At 44.4% G+C, this 19,189-nt stretch overlaps 1 protein-coding gene across 10 annotated transcripts in view; it reads right to left on the reverse strand.

Moving 5' to 3' along the window:
- Positions 1-19,189, reverse strand: part of MGAT5 (alpha-1,6-mannosylglycoprotein 6-beta-N-acetylglucosaminyltransferase) — a 333,504-nt gene that overhangs the window by 74,965 nt on the left and 239,350 nt on the right. The gene's annotated exons all lie outside the window — the stretch shown is intronic.

The following is a 19,189-nucleotide window of genomic DNA, read 5'->3' on the forward strand; positions in this document are numbered from 1 at the left end:
ATGCCTCATATCTCATCTCTACAGCCCCATGACCCAAGTACTGTTCGTGTCACTCTTGTTTTACAGGTGAGAAAACAGGGTTGACAGAGGTTAAAATATGCCGAAGGCCACAGGACAAGTGATGGAATCAAGAACAAGCGCAGAGCCATGGCCTAAATCCTTTCGCCATAAGAACACAGCACTAAGATGCAAGCCACTTGATTTGTTTCTGTTCCCGTCCATGAGAAGTGCCAGAGTTCTCATCAAGAAGGGATGAAACAGACTTCATGCTCCTAGGACTGGCTGACTTCCATCCAAACATCCACATGTTATTCTCTTAAAATACATATTTTGTACCTCCTGAGGCCAGGGCCTGGCTAGGCACCAGGGATACAAATGTAAGACCACTGGGTGCCTGCCCTCATAATGCCTGCAGTCCAGCCATGATCACTCGCTGGTAAAAACCTCTGTCCCATTAGGGGCAGTACTCGCTCACAGAACCACTTTCTCTGGGCTTGCAGGTGCCGGTGAGCTGCCTCTATCTGCTGGTATGCCTGCATAAAACTTAATTCTTTGAACTCCTTATCCAGCTGGCAAAGGGAAGCCCTCGAAAGTTACAGATGCTTCCTCACAAGGACAAGAAACCACTTAATGTCATTAAAACCTCTGTGTTGGCCGGGCGCAGTGGCTCAAGCCTGTAATCCCAGCACTTTGGGAGGCCGAGATGGGCGGATCACGAGGTCAGGAGATCGAGACCATCCTGGCTAACACTGTGAAACCCCGTCTCTACTAAAAAATACAAAAAACTAGCCGGGCGAGGTGGCGGGCGCCTGTAGTCCCAGCTACTCGGGAGGCTGAGGCAGGAGAATGGCGTGAACCCGGGAGGTGGAGCTTGCAGTGAGCTGAGATCTGGCCACTGCACTCCAGCCCGGGCGACAGAGTGAGACTCCGTCTCAAAAAACAAAACAAAACAAAACAAAACAAACAAACAAACAAACAAACAAACAAACAAAAAACCTCTGTGTCTATTCCTAAGCTGTGACTCATCTATCTTTTGGGTAGTGGCCACAATAACACTTCTTTATTTTATTCCTAAAAGAACAAAGCAGGAAAGGACAACTTGATCCTGGAGACAGGAATACTTGATCCTGGAGACAGGAATACTAGCAAGTAATAACAAGATGATAAAATATGCAGAACAAAAGTACATGCATTTCTGCAAGGGACTAAGAAAATATTTAGAAACTGTTTCATCAGACCATTGTTAATTCATTACAGCAAAAGTCTAGACATAGGGAGAATGGACTAATGTAAGCAAAAGGTGGGAAAGAACAGGGGAGAAGACAAAGTGAGAGAAAAAGCCAGAAGGCCTGAGGCATCCATGTTATCGTGAGGATTTAGAGTAGAAAGGACTCAAATTATCCAGTCCCATCACCCACTCAAAGCTGAGGGCCTCAACCACAGCCACAACATAATCATTACTATGTGCCAGGCACTGCACTCAATGCTCTCAAATATCATCATCTCAAGTAATCCAGGCCGGGTGCAACGGCTCATGCCTATGATCCCAGCACTTTGGGAAACTGAGGCAGATGGATCACCTGAGGTCAGGAGTTCGAGACCAGCCTGGCCAATATGGCAAAACCCCATCTCTATTAAAAATACAAAAATTAGCTGGGTATGGTGGCACATGCCTGTAATCCCAGCTACTAGGGAGGCTGAGGCAGGAGAATCGCTTGAACCTGGGAGTCACAGGTGGCAGTGAGCCGAGATCACGCCACTGTATACAAGCCTGGGCAACAGAGCAAGATTCTGTCTCAAAAAAAAAAAGTAATCCAGATAACCCTGTGAGTTGTATATGATTAGTGTTCTGATTTAACAGTCGAGAACACTGAGACTTAGATTAGTTAAGTGTCCCGTAAAAGAGCACACAGAGAGTAAATGGCACAGCTTGGAAACAAATTCCGGTTTGTCTCTAAAGCCCATGCTCTTAACTGTATTCTGCCTCTAGGGTTTGAAAGACATTTCTACGTCAGAGTGCCTTGTCAATAGATCTGACCCTGGGGAAGGTAAAGCACAGACAGAGAAGAATTATAAAAGATGAGAACCTTGCTACGGGCTCTGTCTCCCAGTCACCAAGTCCTGAGCTCACATGTTCTGCTCCCCCATACAGCCTCCACCTCCCCACTTCTAGTGCCCATGCGGCAGGATCCTGATGCTGTAGAAGCTTCCCAGGAACCAGATATAAAACCCTTTTCCTCCTGTAGCATCTTTCCACGCCCTCTAGTGACAATGTTTTAGTGCCAGCTGCAAAGAAAACATACTTCCAGGGGCCAGATCCATTTTCACTGAGCAATTAGAAACGATGAATTTGGAGCTGAATAGCAATCCATTGAAAACTGGTACACTGGCTGACCCTCCACACCAAGGCCAGGAAACAATGGTTTGAAGGCCTTCTAAGCAGGGCTGGCAGAAAATGCCTGCTGTCCAGCTAGGTATGCTGGGTATAGCACATGCCACGTGGACTCCGTCGAGAACTGCTGGAATTAAGCCCAAGGTACCTCCTTGGACACGTCTGGTATCTGCTAGTATGAGCATTAGTCATTTCTCTAAAAGAGGAGTTAGAGGCCCTTCTGCTCCAGCTAACAGGAATGGAAAAATAGGTGAGGGAAAAGTACTCAACATGAAAAAATTTAATAGTTTTGATGTTGGGAGTCCTTTGAAAGACCAAGTCACATCAGCTGGGGAAGGCAGGGCCCTGGGAGGGCATAAACTATCTCCTGTATCTCTATGACTACTGCCTGCATTGCTTTTGTCCATGTAAGTGTTGTGTGACTTTGATAGAGAGAAATCGGAAGGTAAAGGAACCGTGGTCATAAAACTTATTTTTCTTCCTTTCTACCTCATTACTAGAATCCTATACTCTTGAGGACAGACCTAGTGAATCCTGATTGATAAGCCAATCTCAATTGGCCCGTCCTAACTTTCCTGGCCTCCCCTGCAGCCAAGAATGTTCACGTGATCTAGGTCAAATGGGGGAAAAAAATCAGAGGAAGGGAAGCTTTAGAAGAAGCTTCTATTTCTTGAGAAAAGGTTCCAGCCCCTTCACCTTACTTTCTGCTTAGACCACAGCTATGAGGACTGCAGGCCTTGTGACACTATGGTGGCAAGCCAACACATGAAGGATGACAAAGGAGAGACCCAAGTGGCCTGGGTCTTTGCAGACATCCAATGAAGAAACCAGCCCCGTACCCCAGACTGTATTATATGAGAAAAGTTAACCCTTGCTTCATGGTGGTGAGGTATTTTGCTAATTACAGCTAAGTGCACTTCTAATTTATCCAAACAGATTCCCAGACATAGCTGATTAGCTTGTGACAGTTTGCAAAGAATTTTCAAAGCTGTCTCTTATCTGATCCCTGTGTCAACAATGTGAGCTAGGAAGATCAAGTGCTGTGAGCCCGTTTTAAGGATAAAAACATGGTTTGGGTAGGTCAAAGGATCTGGGCAGAGCACGGAGATGGTTAGTGGCAGAGTGGGATTTGTCTGAGCCTACTGAGTTACCACCTTGGATGGTGCTGGTAGGAAGACCTGCCCTGGCTGCTAAATGAGTACCATTTTCAGGGGTGCCTATCCTCGGATCACAGTCCTGCAGAAGCCAGCACACTGTCACAAAATATAAACAAGGCTAATTTAGTATTTTGGACTCTGCTAGTTTCAGCTGCTCCAGGTGAGCCACTGCATGAGGATGAGGGATAATTTCTTTCCTTCCCTAGGCCCAACAGCAAGGAAGGCTCTTTCAGACAGGAGGCATGCTGAGGTTAGAGGTCACAGAGCAGAAATGAATTATCTGGTCCAAATAGTAAGTGATTGGTCCATGAAAGTGGTTAAACCTCTGCTTCTCCTTCAAGTTGTTACTTATATTGTCACTGGTTTAAATGATTCATTTGCCAATTCCTTCCAAGTCAACATTATCATTAAGAGTAAGAAAATAAAAAGGCACTGTCTTTAGGACAATTTAGGACAAATTGTGTATATCTCCAGTAAATTATATCCATTATTAAAAATGGTAAAGAAGAAAAGGAGGGAAGAGGAAGGAGGAAAAGTGAGGGAAGGGGAGGAAGGAGAAAGGGAAAGAAAGAGAAAGAATAAGAAGGGAGCGTTTGAACTGAATTATTTCAGTGAAGACTCTCTTAGGCAGTAGGTTAAAATTCCACATCTCCCAGAGCCTGATTTCCTCCTGGAAAAACACAGACAGTGCTGCTGCCTTCTAGGTTGTTGGGAAGCTCCTCATTTTTCATTCTCGGTGTGCTGGCACCATCTGGAGGTCTGGCCAAACCTTAGCATGCCTTGAGAACCTGGAAGTTCACTAACTGGTCTCGATCAACAGGGCTGTACATTGCTCTACTAATTCCTTACAGTGGCAGTGTTACTCTCTGGAGTGCCTGGGGACAACCTGCACTGACTCCCACCTCTGTGGTCATGAAACACCCCAGCAGTCTGGAAGAGGATGAAAATACTTGGTGAAAGCCAGCACTACCGACTTTCTGGGCCCTCTCCAGTTGACGAGATGTGCTCTGACATAATTAGGGAAGTGAGACGGAACTCCCCCATCCCACATGTGGACTATCACTCCTGCCTTTTCCCTTAAAGCCCTTCTGGGTTCATGAGATGTGCTCTACCACCCAATTTTTAACTTCATTTTAAAATTTCCCTCATTTTTCACTTGTCTAAGTCAGTATTTCTGCTCTCCAAGCTCTTTAAAAGCAGACATATCTTTTGAAGTCCTGATATGCAAGTATGTTTCTAATAATTGGTTCTGGATTACAAGAATCACATATAGTGAAAACTGAAAACTGACACATTTCATCTCTGGAATAAAGCTTTGTTTCACTTGTTTTGCAACAAAGGCAAGCAGTTTTATCCCATTTTGGTTTCACGATACTCTGCATAAGGGATTTCAAGTTTCCACACAGAATCCTACAGAACTTTTCCTTGAAATCAGTACCATGCCAACGTAAATGTATTTAGGCTTTTGGGATTTGAGAAGATGGGCTGGAGAAAGAGGAGGAAGTTACCAAAGAGAGAATCCATTCCTTGTAGTCCAGTATGTTGGCTATAATACATGCTGTAATTCAAATCCTGACCACCTGAGGAAACTTTACCTCTATCTGCCTCAGTTCTTTCACTCAAAAATGGGGCCAATAATGGTATTTACTTCACAGAGTCATTGTGAAGGCCATACCTGGAACATAGGAAGCACTAAAATGTCAGCCATTATCATCTCCTCAAGGAGCTCAATCTATCAAAAACAGAATCAAGAGGGAGAGACTTCAAACTATACTACAAGGCTGCAGTAACCAAAACAGCATGGTACTGGTACCAAAACAGAGATATAGACCAATGGAAAAGAACAGAGCCCTCAGAGATAATACCACACATCTACAGCCATCTGATCTTTGACAAACCTGACAAAAACAAGAAATGGGGAAAAGATTCCCTATTGAATAAATGGTGCTGGGAAAATTGGCTAGCCATAAGTAGAAAGCTGAAACTGGATCCTTTCCTTACTCCTTATACGAAAATTAATTCAAGATGGATTAGAGACTTAAATGTTAGACCTAAAACCATAAAAACCCTAGAAGAAAACCTAGGTAATACCATTCAGGACATAGGCATGGGCAAGGACTTCATGTCTAAAACACCAAAAGCCACGGCAACAAAAGCCAAAATTGACAAATGGGATCTAATTAAACTAAAGAGCTTCTGCACAGCAAAAGAAACTACCATCAGAGTAAACAGGCAACCTACAGAATGGGAGAAAAGTTTTGCAATCTACTCATCTGACAAAGGGCTAATATCCAGAACCTATAAAGAACTCAATCAAATGTACAAGAAAAAAACCAAACAACCCCATCAAAAAGTGGGCAAAGGATATGAACAGACACTTCTCAAAAGAAGACATTCATACAGCCAGCAGACACATGAAAAAATGCTCATCATCACTCGCCATCAGAGAAATGCAAATCAAAACCCCAATGAGATACCATCTCACACCAGTTAGAATGGCAATCATTAAAAAGTCAGGAAACAACAGGTGCTGGAGAGGATGTGGAGAAATAGGAACACTTTTACACTGTTGGTGGAACTGTAAACTAGTCCAACCATTGTGGAAAACAATGTGGTGATTCCTCAAGGATCTAGAACTAGAAATACCATTTGACCCAGCCATCCCATTACTGGGGATATACCCAAAGGATTTTAAGTCATGCTGCTATAAAGACACATGCACACGTATGTTTACTGTGGCACTATTCACAATAGCAAAGACTCGGAAACAACCCAAATGTCCATCTGTGACAGACTGGATTAAGAAAATGTGGCACATATACACCATGGAACACTATGCAGCCATAAAAAAGGATGAGTTCGTGTCCTTTGTAGGGACGTGGATGAAGCTGGAAACCATCATTCTCAGCAAACTATCTCAAGAACAGAAAACCAAACACTGCATGTTCTCACTCCTAGGTGGGAATTGAACAATGAAAACACTTGGACACAGGAAGGGGATCATCACACGCTGGGTGCTATTGCAGGGAGGGGGAGGGGGAGGGGGAAGGGATAGCATTAGGATATATACCTAATGTAAATGACGAGTTAATGGGTGCAGCACACCAACATGGCACATGTATACGTATGTAACAAACCTGCATGTTGTGCACATGTACCCTAGAACTTATAATAAAAAAAAAAAAAAAGAAAAGAAAAGTTAGAGAGCACCAAACAACCATGAATTTTATGACTCCACTCTTTCATCAAACATTATGGAAGGAGTTTAGGTAAACTTGAGGGGAAAAAAAAAAAACCTGCATGTTGTGCACATGTACCCTAGAACTTATAATAAAAAAAAAAAAAAAGAAAAGAAAAGTTAGAGAGCACCAAACAACCATGAATTTTATGACTCCACTCTTTCATCAAACATTATGGAAGGAGTTTAGGTAAACTTGAGGGGAAAAAAAAAAAAAAAAGAGGGAGAGAATCAAAGGCTGGCCAGCAGTACAAATTACAACTGAGTAGGGACAGCTCCAGCATTCCCTGGAGCTCTGCTGTCCCTCGAGGCTGGAGCAGGAGTCTTGATTTATACAGTACAGTGGTACAATCTCAGCTCACTGCAGCCTTGACCTCCTGGTATTAAGCGATCCTCCCACCTCAGCTTCCTGAGTAGCTGGAACCACAGGCACATATCATCACACCCAGCTAATTTATGTATTTTTAGAAGAGACAGGGTTTCACCAGGTTGCCCAGGCTGGTCTCAAACTCCTAGGCTCAAGCGAGCCGCTCACCTCAGCCTTCCAAAGTACTGGGATTACAGGCATGAGTCACTGTGCCCAGGCTAGTCCTGATTATCTTGACTGCAGATGGACTCATTCAGTACTGAGGGCTGCATAGCCACCACCAGGTTTTATGAGCATATATTGCATATATGATTTTTATTTAAGTATAAAATTGTGTATAGATGCTAAATATGGCTTTAGAAGCACAAATATTAAAAATATTTTCTAAACTGGTTTATCACTGCTTCTCAATGCCATAATACCCTTTCTTGCAATTGAAGGTTGAAATCTGCTTCCAACAAATATTCCACATTGTAAAATCTGCTCCCAATCTGTATTTTTTTTTTCTTTTTCTTTTTTGAGACGGAGTCTTGCTCAGTCGCCCAGGCTGGAGTGCAGGTGCGTGATCCCAGCTCACTGTAAGCTCCGCCTCCCAGGTTCACGCCATTCTCCTGCCTCAGCCTCTGGAGTAGCTGGGACTACAGGCACCTGCCACCATGCCCGGCTATTTTTTTTTGTATTTTTAGTAGAGATGGGGTTTCACCATGTTAGCCAGGATGGTCTCAATCTCCTGACCTCGTGATCCACTCACCTGGACTTCCCAAAGTGCTGGGATTAGAGTCTGTATTTTTAATGTAAAACTCCAACAGCAAGCTCTGTTCTTGCAGGGCCTATGTTTCAAGGTGTCTATGACATGGATCTGCACTAATGTAGAAGGTTCTACAGGGTAAATCTCATAATTTTCATTTCTATCAAAAATTTAAGCACTCCAATTGGCACGGGAAGCCCCCAGATGCCAATCCATACTAACACTTCATATACTTGTTCTTCACAGCAGTGTAAACAGCCACCGGAAAGAGGCGAGACTTCCTTTAACTGGCCCAACATATTCCACTGGCTTCTATGAATCCCCCATCCTTCCCAGATTTGAGAATTGCTTCTCCACCTTCATTTTAAAATCATACATCTAACTTTGCTTCTCTCTCCAAGTAAAAGGCAGAAATCCACACACACCTCTGTTTCATTCTACTGCTGTGTTTTTGCTCCACTGGCTGATGTTTTAAACAATGGTTGATAAGGACCATAGAGAATTCGTTCCAAGGCTTCCTATTTTTGGTGTGGTCTGAACCTCTAGCAGTGTCACCAAGGAATGAACATTATTCTCCCAAGATGAAGCTGGAGCATCCTCAGGGATTTTCACCCTTGAACCAAATGAAGTCCCCAGTTCTCCTTCCCCAGCTGGGAAGCCTTCATCGAGTTGGGAGGGTGGCAGTGCCCTTGACTGTCTCTCCATGCCTGGACTGCACCACCTCAGGAAGGCTGAGATGCCACAAGGAACTCTGTGGGAACACTGGAGGGAGCACCCCAGTATCTCAGTATTGAACAATGAGGCTATCGCCTGCCAGCCCAACAACCTGCTGTCCGGGATGGACCAGTGTAAGTCTACCTCCTCAATTTGTCACCATACTCTTAAATAGGGACTATGCCTAGAAATCTCATCCAAACCATGTTTTCTTACAAGCTATACTTCAATAATGTTCTATTTAGGTGGAAAATCACATAATCAACACAATTACCTCATTCTTATAAATCAGTGCCCAATCACATTCAGTAGACCATGCCTTTCAGACTGTTTTAATTCAGAGGCATTCGAGTTCTGTCTCCCTTCAAGAATGCTCTCAACCCTTTCTTCACTTGAGGGGAACAATCTTGCAATGCTTTTCTAACAACCTTCCACACGGGTCCTCTGGCTCCTCTCCCTGTACTGCTCATCGTCTGGGCACCGAAGGCCCCTGGGTCACTATGTGAGACGCTGCCTCCTCCTTGTCCATGGAGAACAGCTTCCACACACTCGCACTTGCTCAGTGGCTTCTGTCCATGGGCAGCTGCCACCCTCTCTCTTTGCTCTCAGCAACTTCTTTTCCCATCCCTCAACACCACTGCTCCCATATCAGCTGCCAAACTGTTAGGGTTGGAGTAATAGTAAAAAGCCTCCAGGCAAATTACAACCACAACAGCTGTGTTTACTAAGAGCTACAAATGAACTCATCCCAGCGCTATTGGAGCAGGAAGGCAGTGATTCGGAACCTTCCAGAAGCACCCCACCCTCAGGATGTTCACTGGCTGCCTGAGCTTCCAGCTTCCCAAGCCAGCCCTGGCTTTCACGGGAGACCCTCTGCTGAGCCCCAAGAGCCTCTTTTCATCGACAGCAGTCTTGCATGTTTTCTTCTCACAGCTGCAGTGATTTGCACTTAGCTGTTTATGCTGCTGGGAGGGCACCAGCCACCCATGCAATAAGCAACTGGCTAGTAGTTTTCATGCAGGGGCACCAAGAAAACTACTCTCCATTCCCAGGTTTCTGGAACACCTCCCTAACCACCTGGGACAAAGGTCTAAGATTCTATCATCTATCATTCAAACCTTTGTACCATGAGTGGCCTGCTCTACAGTGTAAAGGTCACAGGAAAGGAAGGTTGAGAAGAATATGATTTATCCTAAAGGTGGACTGTTTCTTCTAAATGTCTGAGGCTTTGTTCTATCACCTATAAAACAGATACATGCTTCAAAAGGCTACGAGACAGTGCTTTAAAAGATCTAAAATTGAAAAAAAAAAATTCATTTGCATTCTTGGGTTAAAAGATAAGCATTCTTGAGAGATACATTACTGAAACCCATATCCATGTTTTGCACCCCACATGGATTTATGCGACTGGCTGTTATCATGGAAACAAGGGGGCAAGTCCTTGGAGGCCGTGCAGTTGGTCAGCTGTACTGAGAAGCAAAGGCTCTGAGCGCTGGATGTGGCCAAGGTAAAACGAGTGAATAGTGGAATAGCAAGTGTCTTCTACAGCCTGATGTGGTTGCTGGTTACATGGCAGCCATATACCACACATGGAAAGGAAGAGATAAGGTTTTTCTGAACTAGGAAAATGGGTGGCTACCTAGTGTGGCATTTCCCAAGCCTGCCTGTTTGGAGCACCTGTTGGAACACACAGATTTCCTGGTCCCTTCCCTGGAAATTCTGACTATATGAGGGTGACAAGGGGCCCTGGCATGTGGATGCTGAACAAGTTCCCAGCTGGCACTTATGACCACGTAAGCTTTTTTTTTTTTTTTTTTTTTTTTTTTTAAAAATGAAACAAAACAACAAACACAGACTTAGGTTCTAAGAATGAACTTCAACTTTCCTAAATCTCCCTGGAACACAGACTGGAAATCATCTTAGCAAAGAACCCCACACATCAATGCTATTCCAGAGGGCCATGTCAGAGTCCTGCCTGGACCTATAACCAAGATATTGCTTGGAACTGTAAGCTATGAGAAGCTCTACCAGTTGACTTCTAAGGGGGAGTTTTTTCTCACAAGTGGGAAGAAGTCTACAGACTATTCCATTATCAAAGGGCAGGGAGCTGATAGGCTCCAAGTCCCAGATTCAGGGCAGGTTGCCATGCATTCTTCCTAACCACGTCAAGCCCCAATCCAAAAGAAAACTGGCAGTCCCAAGCATGATTCGGTAGAAGCCACAGCAGCCCATATCTGGGCTGGGCTGTCAACTGTAAAGTGTCAGTGGGCTGGGCTCTGAAAGGAGAAAAAACTTACAGTCTACTATACAGATTTCAAGAATTTGGGGTTTCTACTGAAGCTGTATGCTGAAAAAGGAGCCTTGGTTTTATTTTCCTCTTACCCTTATGCCCCCAAACTCGATACTTTTATTTTTTTATTTTTATTTTTATTTTTGAGATGGGAGTCTTGCTCTGTGGCCCAGGATGGAGTGCAGTGGCACGATTTCAGCTCACTGCAACCTCCGCTTCCTCGGTTCAAACAATTCTCTGCCTCAGCCTCCCGAGTAGCTGGGATTACAAGCGCCCACCACCATGTCCAGCTAATTTTTGTATTTTTAGTAGAGACGGGGTTTCACCATCTTGGCCAGGCTGGTCTTGAACTCCTGACCTCGTGATCCACCCTCCTCGGCCTCCGAAAGTCCTGGGATTACAGGCATGAGCCACCGCACCCGGCCTCTCGATAGACTTTTAAACAGGAGACTGAAAGCATGACTTGGCCTGGAACATAGAACTCGTTATTCAACTCAAAGCTTCTTCTGAAACCTCAGATTTCAGAATGATGCTGGGAGGGCGCCAGATAAGGAAAGTGAGACCCAGAGGGCAAATGACTTCCGAGGACAAGTAGCCAATAAATGGCACAACAGAAATGAAAGTCTGGGCATCTTCTTTCCCATCCAAGGCTCCTCCACCTCCCTTACACCATGTCCAATCAGTGTCTCCGGGCTGAAATGGGTACAAGAAGAAGAATGTGTGACAAGGAAATCTCATGGATCTAAGGCAATCGCATAAAGCTTGCTGAAACAGGGAATGGACCAGTAGGGTGATGACATCGGGTGAGGCTACCCTCCGGGTCCCATGGACTCCTAGTTCCACATTGATTCCTACTCACATACACTTACCAAACACTGACATGCTTACAAGGGGGTGCCACATGGGGTTATGTTATAGTCAGCATACAGCCAACACCATTAAAACAAATCCTTGAGGCTCCTGGACCATGGCTCTTAGAATCTTAAAAGCTAATGATTCAGTTCTGATGTTTCCCTTTGCATCTGATTTCTCCTCTGTTCCTTCCTTGCCTGTTCCAATCTTATCCTTGAATTTAGAGAACAGGCTCTGTGATGTGAGTGCACTTTATCATGTGCCAGGCACAGGTAACCACGGCTTGGTGAGTGGCTGCCCCCGGGGGCCCGCCATTGCCACTCCCTGCCTCTGGCAAGCGCCATCTCCAAGGGATCATGAAAAGATCTTTTCTGACTTTTCCCCCAGGGGAAATAAGCAGGAGACACATGATTTTCTAATTTTTAACATTCTTCTGGTTGGAACCAGAACAAATAGCTATGATCACATCAGACTTTCCAGTAAATCCAACAAAACTGATTCCAACTTTGTTATTTCAAAATATATGCCAATTTGACTTAGGGTGGCTTTAAATTTATCTGGTTTATTTATCTCTATATTATATGGGCAGAGAAGCCTGGCTAAGCAGCCTGAAGAACAAAACAGAATGACAAGGTTTAATCTACTTACAAAAATGTGTTCTTTCAAGGGTTTCAGTACATTCTTTAATCACAAAGGTCTTGGGTGGTTCATTAAAACCATGAGCTAAGAGCAGTTAATTTCTACTATGAAATAAAATGGCATTTCCCCAAATGACTCCCATTTTCAATTTTGCATTAATTTAAACTAAGCCCAAGTCAACCAAATTAGTAAGCTAGATAATTACATAGTTTTCAGAATGGGATTCCATCTCAGATGCAGCAGTCACCTAGTCTAGAGACTTTAACCACCCTTTTCCCCAGTTAAACCTTACTGGAAGGCCAAAAGCCAAATCTATGCCACAGATATATGAGAACTGCTCTGTTGAGGCAGGGCCCATTCTGTGTGGCTGCTCCTTGACCCACCTATAATAGCAGACCCCAGGGCTCCAAAAACACACAGGTGAATAATTACTGATCTCATCCAGGAGTTGTCAAATTTTGTCTGTAAAGGATAAGAAATTTCTAGACTTTGGCAAATTTCTAGACTTTATGGGAACACATAAAAGTCTGCCTCATTCATACACAGACACACACACACTTATAATGTGAAAACCATAAAGCTATCACCACACCCAAGACAGCAAACATATCCATCTCTCCTTCTCTCCCCTCCCTAAGCATGTGTGGGTGTATATATACACACACACACTTACAATGTAAAACCCATAAAGCTATCACCACACCCAAGACAGCAAACATATCCATCTCTCCTCCTCTCCCCTCCCTAATCAACCAATGACCTGTTTTTGGTCACTATGGATTGGTTTGCATTTTGTAGAGTTTTATATGTATAATATACACAGAATCAAACAGTATAAATGCTCCTCTTATTTTGAAGTCATCCATGTTGTTGTGTATAATAATTCATTCTTTTTTTAAACCAATACCTTCATTTATGCGAGTGAGGAAAGTGAGGTTGGAATGGCCTGTCCCAATCATATGACAGCAGAGCTGGACCACAGCCAAGTTCCCATTGCCCTGTGCAGCATCTTGTTCCCATGCCATCTCCCTGCTAATCTCACAAGAGGTTTAGAAAAACTCTTGAAGCCTCTATGGGGTCTGGGGAATGTGCACGTGTAGCTCTGTTCCTTTTCCACCAGACTCCCTTCTTCTTGTCTCCCTGGGGTCAGCAGAGAACACAGGAGAGTGTCCTAGGCAGAAAGCATTCTAAGTTGTATCCCAGGTTCCATGGATAAACAGTAATTTAAGCTAAACCTAGGGGAGATTCATTCAGTCTTCAAGTAGTTTCCGAGTGCCTACCATGTGCCAGGCAGCTGGGTAAGCAAAACAGGCGCAATTCCTACTCTCAGAGCTTATAGTCTAGTAAGGAAGAGAGATTGACAACAAAAGATAATTATATGATTACAAGATGATTCAAATGATATAAAAGGAATAAACAGGGTGCTATGCTAGGGAGGGGGAGGGGTGACATCTGGTTGAGGCACAAGTGTGGAACAGGGTGGTCTTGGTGGCTCCAGTTGGGGTGAGCCAGGACAGGCAGCAGTCATTAAAGAGGGTGGTAGCTCCTGGTGGAATGGGTGACACACAGGACCCCTGTGGCTACAGTCTAGGAGCCAGAGAGGAGTAGGTACAGAGCAGGAGTGGCTGGCTTCAGAGAACCTCTCTAAAACACACAACCCTGACTGGATTTCACTGTAAAGGTAAGGTGTTCTAAGTGTGAAATGAAGTCATTGCAGAGTCTGAGCAAAGGAGTAGCACGATTCAATCTGCATTTTAGAAAAGATCACTCTGGCTGCTGCTGTATGGAGAATAAAGTAGAAAAGGGCAGGAGTGGGGGAAGTGGGGTCACATTTCTGAAAGTTCTGCTGCCTGATTTCTCAGGCATACAGGAAAGGGATCATATGTCATTTCAGGGGATGCTTTAAAACCACAGCGTCTTTGAAGTCTAGATAAAAAGGAACTTTTCAAATTTAGTTAAGACTGGTTGACTTTGGTTGTTGCCAAGGTAGGCGAGGGCTGGACCACACCAGGCCCTGGGGCCTGGAGCTGGAAACTATTTGAAATGCTCATATCAGGCTTATTTACTCTACAGAACTGGCTGCAAGGCTGTTGCTGACTTGGCGATCCTGCGGTGAGCAGCCAGGAGCAACATTTTACCTGTGATGCCAGTATTTGCTCAGGGCTGCTGCTGTACACTTAGCTCACCCAGAGAGACCTTCCTTCCCAGCTTTAGAATCCTGCTGTAACCACAGACCCACTCCCTCCAGGGTAGTGGCGGTGGAGCAGCTCCATGGAACTATTGGCAGCAGGGAGGCAAGTCTCCCAGAGGAGAGCTCAGAGCCCTGACCCTGCTTCGGACTTGGCCATGTCACTCTCCCTCTTTGAGCCAGCTCCTCATCTACACACCAGAACGGTTAAGGAAGATAACAGCTGCCCTTGTTTCCTTAAAAGGCATCAGCCTGTACCACCTTAAATGATGGCTGTGAAGGGCTCCAAGAAGCAGAAACACCACACAGATTCAAGGCTCTTTTATTATCAACGCATTAGTTACTAAATAAGCACTACCTTTTGCTGAATGCCTACAAAGAGGTACCAGGCTCAATGCCTGGAGCTCCATCTCTAGAGTGATCAGGATTTCAGTTAAGTTACACTTCACTTTTCCACGTATTGGCTATCCACCAGCCTCAATCATACAGAAGAATATAATCAAGAACCCTGAAAAAGACCTCTAATGAGATCCATGCCGGGGACTGTTGGCCAGTGTTCTGAGAGAGACTTGGTTTACTTGGGATGTGGCATAATTCAGGGGTCAGAAAACTTTTCCCAGGAAAGGCCAGAGATTAAATATTTTAAGGCTTTGTGGGTCATACAGTCTGCCACAATTACCTAACTCTACAATTTTAGTGCAAAAGCAGCCATGGACAAGCAATGACCATGGCCATCTTCCAGTAAAATGTAATTGACAAAAACAAATGTTGGGCTAGATTTGGTCCACAGGCTAGAGTTTGCCAACCACTTACATAGATTAAGAATTACAATTCGAGTATCACTGGGCAGGCTTATACTTTCCATTTCCTCACAGGATAGAATTCCCTGGCTCACCTCCCCACCAATTCCCATTGCAGCATTTCCTATCTGGCCCCAATAATGACATTAATAAGAGCAGCAAACATGTACTTGGACTTACTGTGCACCAGCTAAGTAATGTACCCAACCTTAGACAGCTGGTGGCCCAGTCAGGATTTGAACCCAGTCATCCATCTCCAAGTCTATGATTACACTGCCCAGCGGCACCTGAATGTACAAACCAGGACAGCAGGACACAAGGAAGACAGCGTGTCTCTCACCTCCTCTTACGGTCCACTGCTCACCACAGCTTTACCTGGCTCTTGGGGCTAGGTGGCAGAAATCAGAAGTAGCAAGGTCTACAAATATGAAAGTGAGAATGAGGGTGACTGAACTAGGCACCCACAGTAGCAAAAAGTGACAGGTAGCAGTCTGACAAGAGCAGCAGGTAGACAAAGGTTAAGTAGAAAATGGGAGTTATTTATTTGCGAATCGGTCAGCTACTTTGTGCCACACACTATACACATTCCAACTATCCTAAGATCTTGCTGCTCAAAGCATGCTCTTCTAACAGCCCATCGGTATCACCTGGATGCTTGTGAGAAAGAGTCTTGGTCTCATCCCAGGTATGAACCAGAATCTGCATTTTAACAAGATACTCAGGTGATGTGTGGATTAGTAAGGCCGAGAAGCCAGCAGCTATTACTGTCCCAACTTTACAGGCTAGGGACCTGAGGCTCAGGACAGTCAACCACCTTACACGTGGTTAAGTTGCGAGTCTGAATCCCAATGTGTCATTCAGAGGCAACTCTTGTTCTCCTGGCGTGGTCAAAGAAAGGCCTCCAGGACATTTACCTTAGCAGCCATCGGATCATGAAAACATAAGATACTAACTCTGTACCAGCACTTGAAAATTCAGTTGTGCTCAGGATACTATTTTTAAAGAAACACAGAAATTAAAGTAATATAGTTAACACTTCAATTCCCATATTTCAAAAATCTCTTTTTACAAAGTTGATCAATTTTCCATTTCTGATGACTTTATTTAAAAGAATGTAGAAGGATTTTGAATTTGACCATACTGGATAGACTGCTGTTCTTCTGGGCACACCTCTAGTGTTAGCAGGAGTGGATCATTAGATGGTCTCAGAGGTAGAGGTCAGGGACCCAGAACTCTAGGTTCCTGAGGTAAGAAGAGAGACTTGTATTTGGGATCAGGCTGTTAGCAGTCTCATTTGATATGAAGGGGCTTGGGCACAGGTGGTTCCTAAGTTGATACCCTTGGGATTCTGGAATCTGATGGCAAGATTCCCCTCCCCACCTCAACCTCCCCATCATGGACTATAACATCAGGACAAGACCATTGAGTACCTTGGTCATCAATCTGGGGACAAGAGATTAAAGGACAAGTTCACTCCTCCTTAGCTTGTATATTTAATAGACTTGTTTTTCTTGATAGGCATTTAGTATCTAGTATTTTAGTAAGTATACTGATATGACTATAGGAACAGAGCACTCAGATACTGCAATTCATGTGAAAACTTTATAGGATTTTTCACCTTCTTGGGCTTTTTTCAGCACAGAATGCCGGAAGTAATAAAATTGAAGTAACACCCAGGATTTTTGGGTGTTATTACTCAGGCAAAGATGAACGTGGACACACTGCAACCCAACCTTTTGTAGTCTTTAGGTGACGCATGGCACAGGTACACAGAATCTTGGGCACACGTGGAGTTTTAACACCTCAAAACATGGACAGATTTCTAAATCTCACTCCAGATCACTTGAGCAACATGGTTAATGCTTTTGGGATTCTTTTTTTTTTTTTTTTGAGATGGAGTTTTGCTCTTGTTGCCCAGGCTGGAGTGCAATGGCGTGATCTCAGCTCACTGCAACATCCACCTCCCAGATACAATGGATTCTCCTGTCTCATCTTCCCAAGTAGCTCAGATTACAGGTGCCCGCCACCATGCCTGGTTAATTGTTTTGTATTTAGTAGAGATGAGTTTTCACCATGTTAGGCTGGTCGCAAACTCCTGACCTCAGGTGATCCACCTGCCTCGGCCTCCCAACGTGCTAGGATTACAGGTGTGAGCCACCGTGCCTGGCCTCGGTATTCTTACTGGCACAGAAAAGTCACCCTTTTAGTGGCAGTATTAATTTATCCAAAACAGGTGACCAAAATCTTTCAGAACCAATTTATTGTTTTGTTTTTCCAGGGAAAGGGAAAAAGTTGCCAAAGGGTGCTAGGAGGTAGTTGCACTTGGCCCCCAAAGAAAGTGATACAATTTCTGTATCAAGCCCACACGGACATGCAAGCTATCTTCTTCAAGCAGATGCAGAGGCTTTTCTTTACAAGCCACAGTCCGCCTACAACTAATGCCATAAACCATTAATTTCATGAACAAGCTGAGCATGAGAACACCTAATATGCCTGTTTTAACCCAAGTCTGGCTGAAAGTCAGCTGGAAAATGCACTATCAACACAGGACACATTTTTACACAAGGACAGCCACACAAATTTATGGGACCATCTTCGATAGCCATTTACAATCTAGATTAACTTTCATTTTACTTGAGACAACAAAGTATGGCATAACATACAGAGGAAACATTCTTACCAGCCGGGGGATTTTCACCCTTGGCATTACTGGTATTTTGTGCCAGGGGCCATCCCATTCATTGTAGGACATGTGCAGCATCCCTGGCCTCTACCCACTACATGCTTGTAGCACCACTGACCAGACATCACAACCAAAATTGTCTCTAGACACTGTCAAATGTTCCTTGGGCATAGGGGGATCGGTAAATAAAATAGCCTGCAGCTGAGAACTACTGTACTAAGCAAAGACAAAGGTCTAGCTGTTTAAGACAGAGTTGTCTGGAATTAAATCTGCCTCCCTGGAGATGGGCTGATCTCATCATCCCTTTGGTGTAGTTAGCACCTTAGAGCTGGTGGGTAGGGCACTGCTTTTCCTTTTCTGAACACAGGGCCAGAAAAGCAGTACCAACGAATTCTTTATCCTGTACATCACCTGTACTCCTTCAGTTGTAGGATTCCTAACTTCCTTGGTTAGTCAGTAACATAAGACCACAGTCTGTGATCATTCAAGAAAGCAATTAATTCTTATATTTAGGAAGAGGCACGCTGTGAGCTCCTGAAGACTTCTATCTTCTAAAAAACGTTTCCTCAAAAAAAAAATTATGATATTTGCCTATTGAGGCAGACTTCACACATAAAAAGATCTGCATTACCTGTCAACAGGTCACATCCAATCTGGTTCCTCTCCTGTTACACTTTCCCCAGATGTACTCTGGAAATCAACTTAGGAGGGCCAAGGGGCCCAAGGCTTTTGGAAAACTTGGTTTGGTCTGTAGCCAAGAGTGCTGTTTCAGCCAAGACCTCCCTGAACAAACTGCCTACAGTCAGCCCCAGCAAGAGTTTACTTTCCACGTCAGGTGAGTAGTGACTATAGCCAAGAGGATGTGAAGGCCACTGCATTTCCCAGGAAAGGGAGCTGCCTACCTCCACAGACTACCTCCCAGAAGCAGAGGGAAACTCCCCTCGGTAAAGTTTCTCCCTGTGCAGTACCTTGCTCCAGAAAGATATTCAACCCCTGGAGGGCCCTGGCTCTCAGAAGCAAGTACAAGGTGTGAAGGCAGCTAGAATGTGTCTCTTCTGACACGCAGAGAGTGAAGGGGGCTGTTGTATAGCCACTACCAGAAGAGCAGGTACAGCCTTGGT

Source organism: Rhinopithecus roxellana, chromosome 14, assembly GCF_007565055.1.
Source record: "Rhinopithecus roxellana isolate Shanxi Qingling chromosome 14, ASM756505v1, whole genome shotgun sequence".
Classification (NCBI taxonomy): Eukaryota; Metazoa; Chordata; class Mammalia; order Primates; family Cercopithecidae; genus Rhinopithecus; species Rhinopithecus roxellana.